Genomic DNA, 9,878 nt, shown 5'->3' with positions numbered 1-9,878 from the left:
TAGAATATTATACTGAATATGTTGCTGGTGAAAGTATGTGTATAACTTCTTGGCTTTGATCCCTCAAGACACACCATGCCAGGTTCAGAGTTGAAACTGAAGGCATGATCAAATTTCGCCAACGTAAAATAAATGGATTGGGTGCAGAGTCTTGGCACAGATTATGATGGCTATAAAAATAAATTGCTATGATCAGTAGTAGACGTAAACCCAGTACTAATAAGGGAATATAGCCCAGAAAATATCAAAATATGAGTAGTGTCAGTAATGATGCAATGCTGTTCTGTATGTTTTTATATATGATTGAATTTGATTTAACATCTCTAAAACTGACTATATTGTCTTAGATTAGTTAGAAGTATCTTGCTATGAATATTGTTTGCTCTGTTATTCTCACTAGGCCATCTAACAAAATATTTATAAGAAAATAAAAATCGGGAAATTCAAGTTCCATATGCACTGTGTATTTTGCAGTTTTAAAGAGCACCGTAGTTGGTATTAGTTAACAGGAGATTTTATTTACATGTCTGTGTAATTTGCCTTTGTATTGAATTTCCCTATTTGTTACCATCAAATACATAATTGGATATTAAGGTAAATGTGTTTTCTTAGCATATATGATTTTTTTTTCACAGTATTCATCATCATCACCATCATCCCAGCCCAAATTGCCACAAAGAGATGGGGTGAAATAGAATCCAGAAAAAAGAAAAAAGATAGAAAGAAAACATAAAATCAGGACTAGCACACAGCACGGCCAGAGAAAATGAGCTACTCTTCTCAACAGTGTGGAGTTAAAATCTTTTTGTCTTATTAACTCTCCTGCTCCTACTAGCTTCCTTCACCCGCTGTTTCTTCGTATCACTATTGCATTTGTATTTCTTTTTTATCGCTACTTCAGTGGTCACTTCTCTGAATGCTTGACTCCCACCACCACTACAGCTGGCACGTAGCATCTGTCTGGAAGCAAACTCTCATCTCTTTTCTGTCCAACTCTCTAATGCAAGAGTTATGGTGACCGGTACTCCCAGTCTTTCATGTATGCTACAGGTCAACTTTCGAATTGTCTTCCTTTGTCTGTATTTCCTGCTGCCTATTAGTAGGTAGGTAGGTAAGCTAATTGGCTAGTAAGAAAGAAAAGAGAGGTAGAGAGTTAATGAACAATGATGACAATGGAAGAAGGGAAAGAGAAAGGGAAAGAAGGGATAGAGGGAAAGAAGGGAAGGAGGAGAGGATAAGTAGTGAAGAAGGGATGAGGAGCAAGATAACTGAAGGGAGGGAATACTGAAAACTAGGAGGAAAGGGAGAGACGAAGGAAGAACATACGCACGGTGCTGTATGAAGGCAAAAATTGACATAGGGAAAGAAAGAGAGGAAGGAAGGGAGAAATATGGGAGACGATACCTGAACGAGAGAGAGAGATGGAAGAAAAGGTGTTGATTGACTCAGCGCATAGACGAAGGTTTTTATGCATTTGTGTTACTAATCGTACTATATGTTACCGATATTCTCCCTTCCCCTCCCAAAAAAAATAATAATAATAATGGTAGTGGGTATTGCGAAAAGTTAACTTAGTACAGGTGGCGAGATCCTGTAGGTAAACATATTATTTTAGTTCACTACCGTATAATCTATTCTCTCTCTCTCTCTCTCTCTCTCTCTCTCTCTCTCTCTCTCTCTCTCTCTCTCTCTCTCTCTCTCTCATTCTCTCCTCGCCTTCCACCTTCTCCTCTCTCTTGCTGAAACTCCTCACATTCCTGACTGGGTTTGGATTGGCCCACTTCAGATCTGTCGTACTAAGTTAGGTTAGGTTAGGTCAAGTACATTAACATAGATTCAGCTGGGTTCAGGTAAGTTCGTTAGTGTGTGTGTGTGTGTGTGTGTGTGTGTGTGTGTGTGTGTGTGTGTGTGTGTGTGTGTGTGTGTGTGTGTAAATAAAAGCAAAACACGTCTTGTCACACGATATTTTTTTTCCTGAATCTCCGCGTAACTCAGAAAACAACAAGTATACTCCTTCCATCCTCATCTCCCTGTGTTTCCTCTCTCATGCCTTCTTTCCCTCCTATCTTCCCTCATTACTCTCTTCCTCCTTGGTTCTTTCCCTTACTTAATCTTCATCTCACCTCTCTTGTCCCCTCCCTTCTTCCTTCGTTACTCTCTCCTCCCTTTCTCTCCTCCTTCTTCCCCTTCCCCTCGTCTTCTTTAATTACTCACCCTTCTCCTCTTCCATCCTCCTCTCAGCCACTCTTCCACGCATTCTTCCCTCCCCTCTTCTCTCCACCTCAAGACTCTCTTCTCCTTTGCCTTCTTTCTCATTAATTTCCTCTTCCTCTTCTTTCCTCCAAGCCGCTCTTCTTCCTTGTCTTTTCTCATTACTCCTCCCTCCCTCTTCTCTCCTCCCAAGCCTCACCGTCATGCCGTCTTCAGCACCACACATGTCCAGACCAAATGAGAGAGACATCTGTCAGTTGCCATATTGCACACACACACACACACACACACACACACACACACACACACACACACTCGCTGGTGCAGTGGTAACGTTCTCGCTTGCCAACTGGTGGACGGAAGTTCGCGCCTCGCTCAGTTGCGAAAAGTTTCACTGACGAAGTGGGTGGTTACTGTCCCCCTTGAGCAAGGGGACGGGTGTGTGCGTGTGTGAAGGTCACAGCCTTGCCCTTAGATCGGACTACATGAGCTCTCAGCTCCCTTCCGGGAGGGTAAAAGCTGACTATCACGACCATCAAGTGATCCTGACCGACCCGGTGAATTACACACACACACACACACACACACACACCACACACTTATTTAAAGCTCTCCCTCTACTATAAAAGACAACTGCTACTATTCTCACAAAGATGATGTGATGGGAGGTGAGTATAGCAGCGGGCTTGAGCAATGAATGGGTTTGGTGTGATGGTGAGGGTGCTCAGTCCTTACCACACGTGACTTGGTCCTTCCCCAGCCTGTGATGATGGCCAGTGGATATACCACCACCATGTACTCAGCAGGGTTACAGGAGTCTGCCGGCAGCTCTGTCTGTCGAGCCCTGACTTCCAACGGATTTTCCATTCGGGGTTTACTCCCTTAGTCCTGACCCAGCAAAAGGCAATCCATAAGGCAGTGGACCTGGGAACACTTAGTCAGACCCCTCACTGATGGCCCTTCCAGCCTGGGCAGCTCGCATGAGTAGGTATACAACAAAGAACTTAAATCATCTTCCCTCCATCCAGTGTTTTTCTCCTTGCCACTGATGCTCTACATCATTGCCACAGCACTTCTTCGTGACTATCAGTATTTCTCTGCTACAACCTGGCATTCAAGATGGATGGATGTGAATTATTATTATTATTAGAGAAAAACGTGTAAACAACAAACAACTTAAATCACCACCAACCTTGTTTGTTCCTTAATGACCCGTGTTTTCGTCACTTAAGGAGGGTCCCTAGCATCCCTTCCCTGGCGATTTATTTTTGGATACGACTGGTTGGTATAATTTTGTGCGTTATGTCTGCAGAGTACGGCGATATTAGAATGATTTTTGCAACACAGGGAGGGACGGTAAGTAATAATCCAAAGAAGTCGCTTGGGAAGAGATGTTTGGGAGCTTCCATCTTCTTTGTTATTCTTATCTTTGTTATTTAAGTCATTCCAGTGTCACCATACTCTTCATAAATATAAGTTTATAATTATACTGAACGGCCATATCCAAGAATAATTCGCTGAAAAAGAGGTGTTAGGGAGCTTCCTTAACCGAGAACACAGACCCTCAATAGTGATGATCAACTCGCCAGCCACACACCATCCTTCAAAATTCATCCTGCCTGGTGATTACTGGATTCTCATTGGGCGGGCGAGAGTCAGGAGGGGTGAGTGATGAGACGCCTGAGTTACCAGCAGTGTTACAGGTGGGAGAGACACACACACAGACAGACAGTGGTTGTGGATTTGAGTTAGTTTTATCGTGTTTGTCTCCCGAAAGTGTTGAGTCAGCTACTCTCTCTCTCTCTCTCTCTCTCTCTCTCTCTCTCTCTCTCTCTCTCTCTCTCTCTCTCGTAGTGGTAGTAGCGATAGTAGTAGTAGTAGTAGTGGTAACTCAGGATCATTTGGACGTGAACCCCGTGTACTGTAAGCTGAGGCTGTCCTTCTGTACTGCACCTTTTTCACTCACCCAATAATATTTACAAGAGAAAGAAGAGGAAGGAGGAGGAGGAGGAGGAAGGAAGAAGAAGGAGGAGGAGGAGGAGGAAGGAAGAGGAAGAAGAAGAAGAAGAAAAGTCCCTCAGCTTAGACCCTGGAAGCTCCCTGGCACCTCTTCCTTAGCGAATTATTTTTGGGTGTGGCAGGTTAATATATTTTTGTGCGATATTTATGCAGAGTATGGCGATGTTTGAAGGATTTATATAACACAAAATAGGACAGTAAGGAGTAAAAAACAAAATAAATCGGTAAGGAAAAAGTGTGGAGAGGATAGAGAGTGAGAGACTGACGAGGAGAGTGTATGTGAGTGAGGTGGAGGGGGGGAGAGGGAGAGGGAGGCCAAGGATGAGATAGAGGGATGGAGTGGAGAGGTATATGAGGGAGGGGGTGTGAGCTGGGAGCAGGGCAGTGAAATGGCGGGAGACAGAGCGACATGGAGGCGATTTGTTTGTGGCCACCCCTTACGGGATTAAGGCGTCTGACTACAGACAGACAGATAGATAGATAGAAAAAGTGTTACAGAGGTTTCCTAAAATGTGGTCCCTAACGTGAGGTGGGTCTATACCAGAGCCATTGAGTAGTACATAGCCCTCCCCCCCAGCATACCTATCCACTAACAAGCCTTCACTAACAACCCAGTTATTGCTTGCCTTCATTTTGTGTGCGTGTGTGTGTGTGTGTGTGTGTGTGTGATGTTGTAGGTTATAACGATAATGACGATGATGATGTTGATGTAGGTTATGATGATGATGATGATGATGATGTAGGTTATGATGATGATGATGATGATGTAGGTTATGATGATGATGATGATGATGTGCATGATGTAGGTTATGATGATGATGATGATGTGCATGATGTAGGTTATGATGATGATGATGATGATGTGCATGATGTAGGTTATGATGATGATGATGATGTGCATGATGTAGGTTATGATGATGATGATGATGTGCATGATGTAGGTTATGATGATGATGATGATGTGCATGATGTAGGTTATGATGATGATGATGATGTGCATGATGTAGGTTATGATGATGATGATGATGTGCATGATGTAGGTTATGTTGATGATGATGATGATGATGTGCATGATGTAGGTTATGATAATGATGATGATGATGATGTAGGTTATGATGATGATGATGATGTGCATGATGTTGATTGCCAACTCTATTTCTTGGGATTTTCATTTCCTGTATTGACAACTCATTCGTATGTTCGGTAAATCAAAATAAGAGAAAAACGAAAAGAAAAACTAAAATGGTGGACTATACACTGAGCAGGCTTTATAGGGCCTTTAAGGTGGCGTGTAAAGTGGCGTTGACGGCGGTGGTTTGCGTGGGAGTGGCGTGGGTACTGATGATGGCGTGGGCTTACGTGGAGATCAGCCACGTGAAAGGTCTCCTCAACAGGATGGATCACATGCACACTGGTCTCCCCTCCCTCTTGACGCAAACCTGTCTGGAGCCACAGACTTCTTGGTTGAACCCCTACCGGACTGTGATGGACTTCAGGGCTTACCAGGCGTGCCTCATGGACCGGATTGAGTCCATTCAGAGGTGGACCGGGAGCATCATCACGCTACTGGTGCTCCTGAAGTTGTGGTCCATCAGGTGGTCGTGGCAGAGGGAGGTGGAGCTGGCCAGGATGAAGGAGTGGATGGCGACGGAGAGCTGGACGGAGTCGGTGGATGAAGAGGAGGAGGAGGGAATGGATTGGGATGAGTGGGAGGATGAGTGGGAGGAGGAGAAATGGAAGAATGGGCTGAGGATGTGGAAGAAGGGGTTGAGATTGGTTGGAAGGACTTACCATCTTGAAAAGGACACCTCCATCCCTCAATCCCCCTCCAACCCACTGTCCCCCTCTGACTCCCCCACATCCCTGTCCCCCTGCAGCTTCCACTCTCTGTCCAGCTCCGACTCCCCCACCTCATATCCCTACCCCCTGTACCAGCTCTCCCACCCCAGCACCTTCAAGGCCTCCCCGTCTGATCCCGATGCCCTCTTCCCGGACCCCGTCTAACTGGACCCCCTCCAGGGTGCCACGACCCCCTGCAGTAAAACCCTCTTTACTGTACGGCTAAATATAAGGTTCTCCCTCCGCCGATGTCACTGTCAGTCACGGTAAACCAGCCTAAAAAGTGAAGGATGAGTGACCGGCAGCTGTGACTCTCGCCTTTGAGCGGCTATTACTCCCTTCTTGGTATGGGGGACCTGCTTTCCGTGCGGCCACTACTGCACGTCTACTGCGGCATGGGTGCTGGAGAGTGACTGCTGCCGCCATCACACGGTGGCTTTGATAACTGGACGATACCGCTGCCCTGCTAGGCAGACTTAATTCCCTGTCCCCTAAAAAGGGGATAGGCTACCGGACGTCTGTGAGTTTATTTTGATGCATCTGCGATTACAACAACTACTACTACTAGTTCTACTACAACAACAACAACAACTGCTACTAGTACTTCTACTACTGCTACTACTACTACTATAACCAACAACAACAACAACAACTACTACTACTACAACTTCAACAACATTTACTACTACCGTACTACTACAGCTGCTGCCACTGCTGCTGCAGTACCTGGCAGAGCTCCGTGACCCACTTTCAGTTAATGGCAAGACGTAGTCAGAGTGAAAGTTTGATTTGTCTAGTAACCAAGGAGACTCATTCCTGCCTCGTAGCCACGTTTCATTAAATCTCATGCCGTATTCTAGATGGCGTAGGAGGGTAGTAACATCTCTTCCTTAGTAATTTAATTTTCGTAATACGCTGCATCTTAATGCTTACTTTCGGTTAAGAGCTTTGGTAACACCCTTTGGTAAGTGATTTATTTTTGCCTGTTACACAAAATATGTTATTGTTGCAGTGTTATGGGTTGAAACCTTTTGTAACACCGCTTCCTTAGCGATTTATTTTGTCTTTTACCCGCTAGTATTCTCTTGCATGTTGCTGATACTTACTGTATTCTCGTCTGGTTATCAGCTTTCGTAACATCACTTTCTTGGCGATTTATTTTCATGTTACACCTTAGTAGCCTACTGTAACTTGGCCTAAAATTGTCATCTCTCAAACTTGAATGCCGAGTTGTAACAAGCGATAATATCATCATTTTCTGCCACTGACCTATGTGGTAAGAGTTGGAAGAGGACAAAGTTAAGGTGAAAGAACGTAGAGAGAGAGAGAGAGAGAGAGAGAGAGGGAAAGGGAAAGGGAGAGAGAGAAATGCTATGGCTGTACATCCTTTCCATGGCACGAGAGAGAGAGAACAATGCTATGGCTCTACATCCCTCCATGGCACCTCTCTCTCTCTCTCTCTATCTATCTATCTATCCACCTATCCCACTACATATGTCTCTGCATCTATCTGTGTCTGTGTCTTCCTTTTATCCATCAATCCCCCGTATGTGTCAATTCTTTCTCTTCTCAGTTCTTCTTTTTCTCCTTACTCTTTTGTTTCTCCCTCAAGCTCTTTCCAACCTTTACGAGAGAAAGAGAGAGCTAGACAGACAGCGACAGAGAACATGAAGAAAGGAAGTATACACGGAGCAGACGAAATGGCAGGTGTGATTCTCTCTCTCTCTCTCTCTCTGCGGTTTACCCCTTCCGAGCAAGCCTGTATTTTTTTTATAGTATGGTCAAGGTCTGGCGAATATATATATATTTTTTCAACGGTATGATCAAAGTCAGACGATTTTATTTATTTTTAGTTGAATTTTCTGGCCAGGAGGGGTTGATGAGACAGGAGAGATAATAGCCTTCCCCCTCCTCTCTCTCTCTCTCTCTCTCTCTCTCTTCTTCCTTCCCGTTTTCTTACAATATAATTAAAATTGACCAGTGATAGTAAGCATAAAGAAGATAATAGTACGCCCCTGCATCCTTCCCGTAGCACTTCTTCGTGACTAGCATCGTATTCTCGTGTTAATCTATTGCTATGGCTCCACATTCAAGGTGGGAAGATGACAAATACACACCTACATTCCTTTCACTCTAACCTGGCCTAAAATTACCATCTCTACCTCTTGAACGCCGAGATATAAGAAGATATTAAGACATGAATATGCTACTAGTCACGAAGAAGTGCTGTGGAATGAGTATAGCGCCGTGCCATCGTCTTTTTCTGCCACAGACCTACGTGAAATAAACTGCAAAAGGACGAGAAATTCAAGGCTAAGTTAAGGTGGAGGGAGTATACTAGTTTCTTGGACTACTTAAGCCTAGCCTCGGATCCTTACGCCTCCAATACTCAGGGAGCGCATACCCCTGCCAGGCAATACCGTCCCCTCTTTTGACCTTGACCTTTGACCTTTTATGTCCAAAATTTAACCACGTGTTCGTTTGGCGGTCCGTAGTGATGATTCCATATTTAGTGCAATTCTGCCAAGTAATTATTCCGTGGTGGTAGGTCGTGGCCACCATCATCCACTCACTTGTTGTACTTCTTCCTTAGCCTTTATCATTCTTTTTCTGTGCCTGCCCTCCTCTCTTCCTATTTCTTCCATCTTTCCTGTCACTTCTTATTGCTCTTCTTTCCTTTGCAAGTGGCTTTTCATTGAGTGACAAGCCAAATGGTTTCCTGTAAGCCAAGAAACCATTTACAACGCTGGGTGGTAACCATATAACCAAGCCATACGTGCTCCCTACGTGCTAACAAGTGAGTTGGTGGAGGGTTAGTGCCCCTCCCCATAAAACAAATAACTCAAAGTCAAATGGCCACCCCTTATGGGATTATGGCGTCTGGCAATAGATAGATAGATAGAATTTTTCCCTAATATTGCTGACAGACAGACAGACAGACGACCAAACCCCTCCCTTCAACAGTAACCACAGAAGTCACAAGTCACCCCCCCCCCCACACACACACACTATCTGTCTGTCTATCTATCTCGTTCTGGCTATCTATCTGTCTGTTCAAATGGTAATAACAAGACGCCTTAATTCCGGATGGGGTGGCCTTAAACGAATCACCTTCATGTCGCTCTGTCCTCAGTCATCAGTCAGCCCTCTCCCCAACTCATAAACCCCTCTTGCATACACCTCTCCAGCCCATCCCTCCATCCCATCCTCAGCCTCCCTCTCACCCCCCTCAACCCCACTGACACACACTCTCCTAATTAGTCTCCCATTCCCCATACTCCGCACCTCCCATCTCATCCTCGGCCTCCCCGTCACTCCCCTACACCTCATCCCCACACACTCTCCTAGTCAGTCTCATTTTCCACTGTCTCCCCATGCTGAGGTGAAAAGAAGTCAGCGCAGTATAGATCAGTGACAATATACGTTGAATCAGTGCCAGGCAAGCTTTTTTTGTGTGTCAGTCGGTGTCTCTATGTCCCTCCCACACCACTGTACGGCCGCCTGCAAAAGATAGTGGACAGTCCTAAGCCAGTATTGTGTCCTGCTTTCTCTATTAATCATTCCTCCCCAAACGACACAGTAGCCTTCCTTCTCATAGTTTGTGTGTGTATGTGTGTGTGTGTGTGTGTGTGTGTGTATGTGTGTGTGTGTGTGTTTGTGTGTGTGTGTGTGTGTGTGTGCTATCCTGTTTTACATATTTCTTATTCCTCAAAAGAATATCCTTCCTTCTCATAGTCTTTGTGTGTGTGTGTGTGTGTGTGTGTGTGTGTGTGTGTGTGTGTGTGTGTGTGTGTGTGTGTGTGTGTGTG

The sequence above is a fragment of the Coenobita brevimanus genome, chromosome 13 (assembly GCF_032717465.1).
Source record: "Coenobita brevimanus isolate Jiangsu-jjx chromosome 13, ASM3271746v2, whole genome shotgun sequence".
Lineage (NCBI taxonomy): Eukaryota > Metazoa > Arthropoda > Malacostraca > Decapoda > Coenobitidae > Coenobita > Coenobita brevimanus.
Note: the sequence above shows the minus strand (reverse complement) of the source record.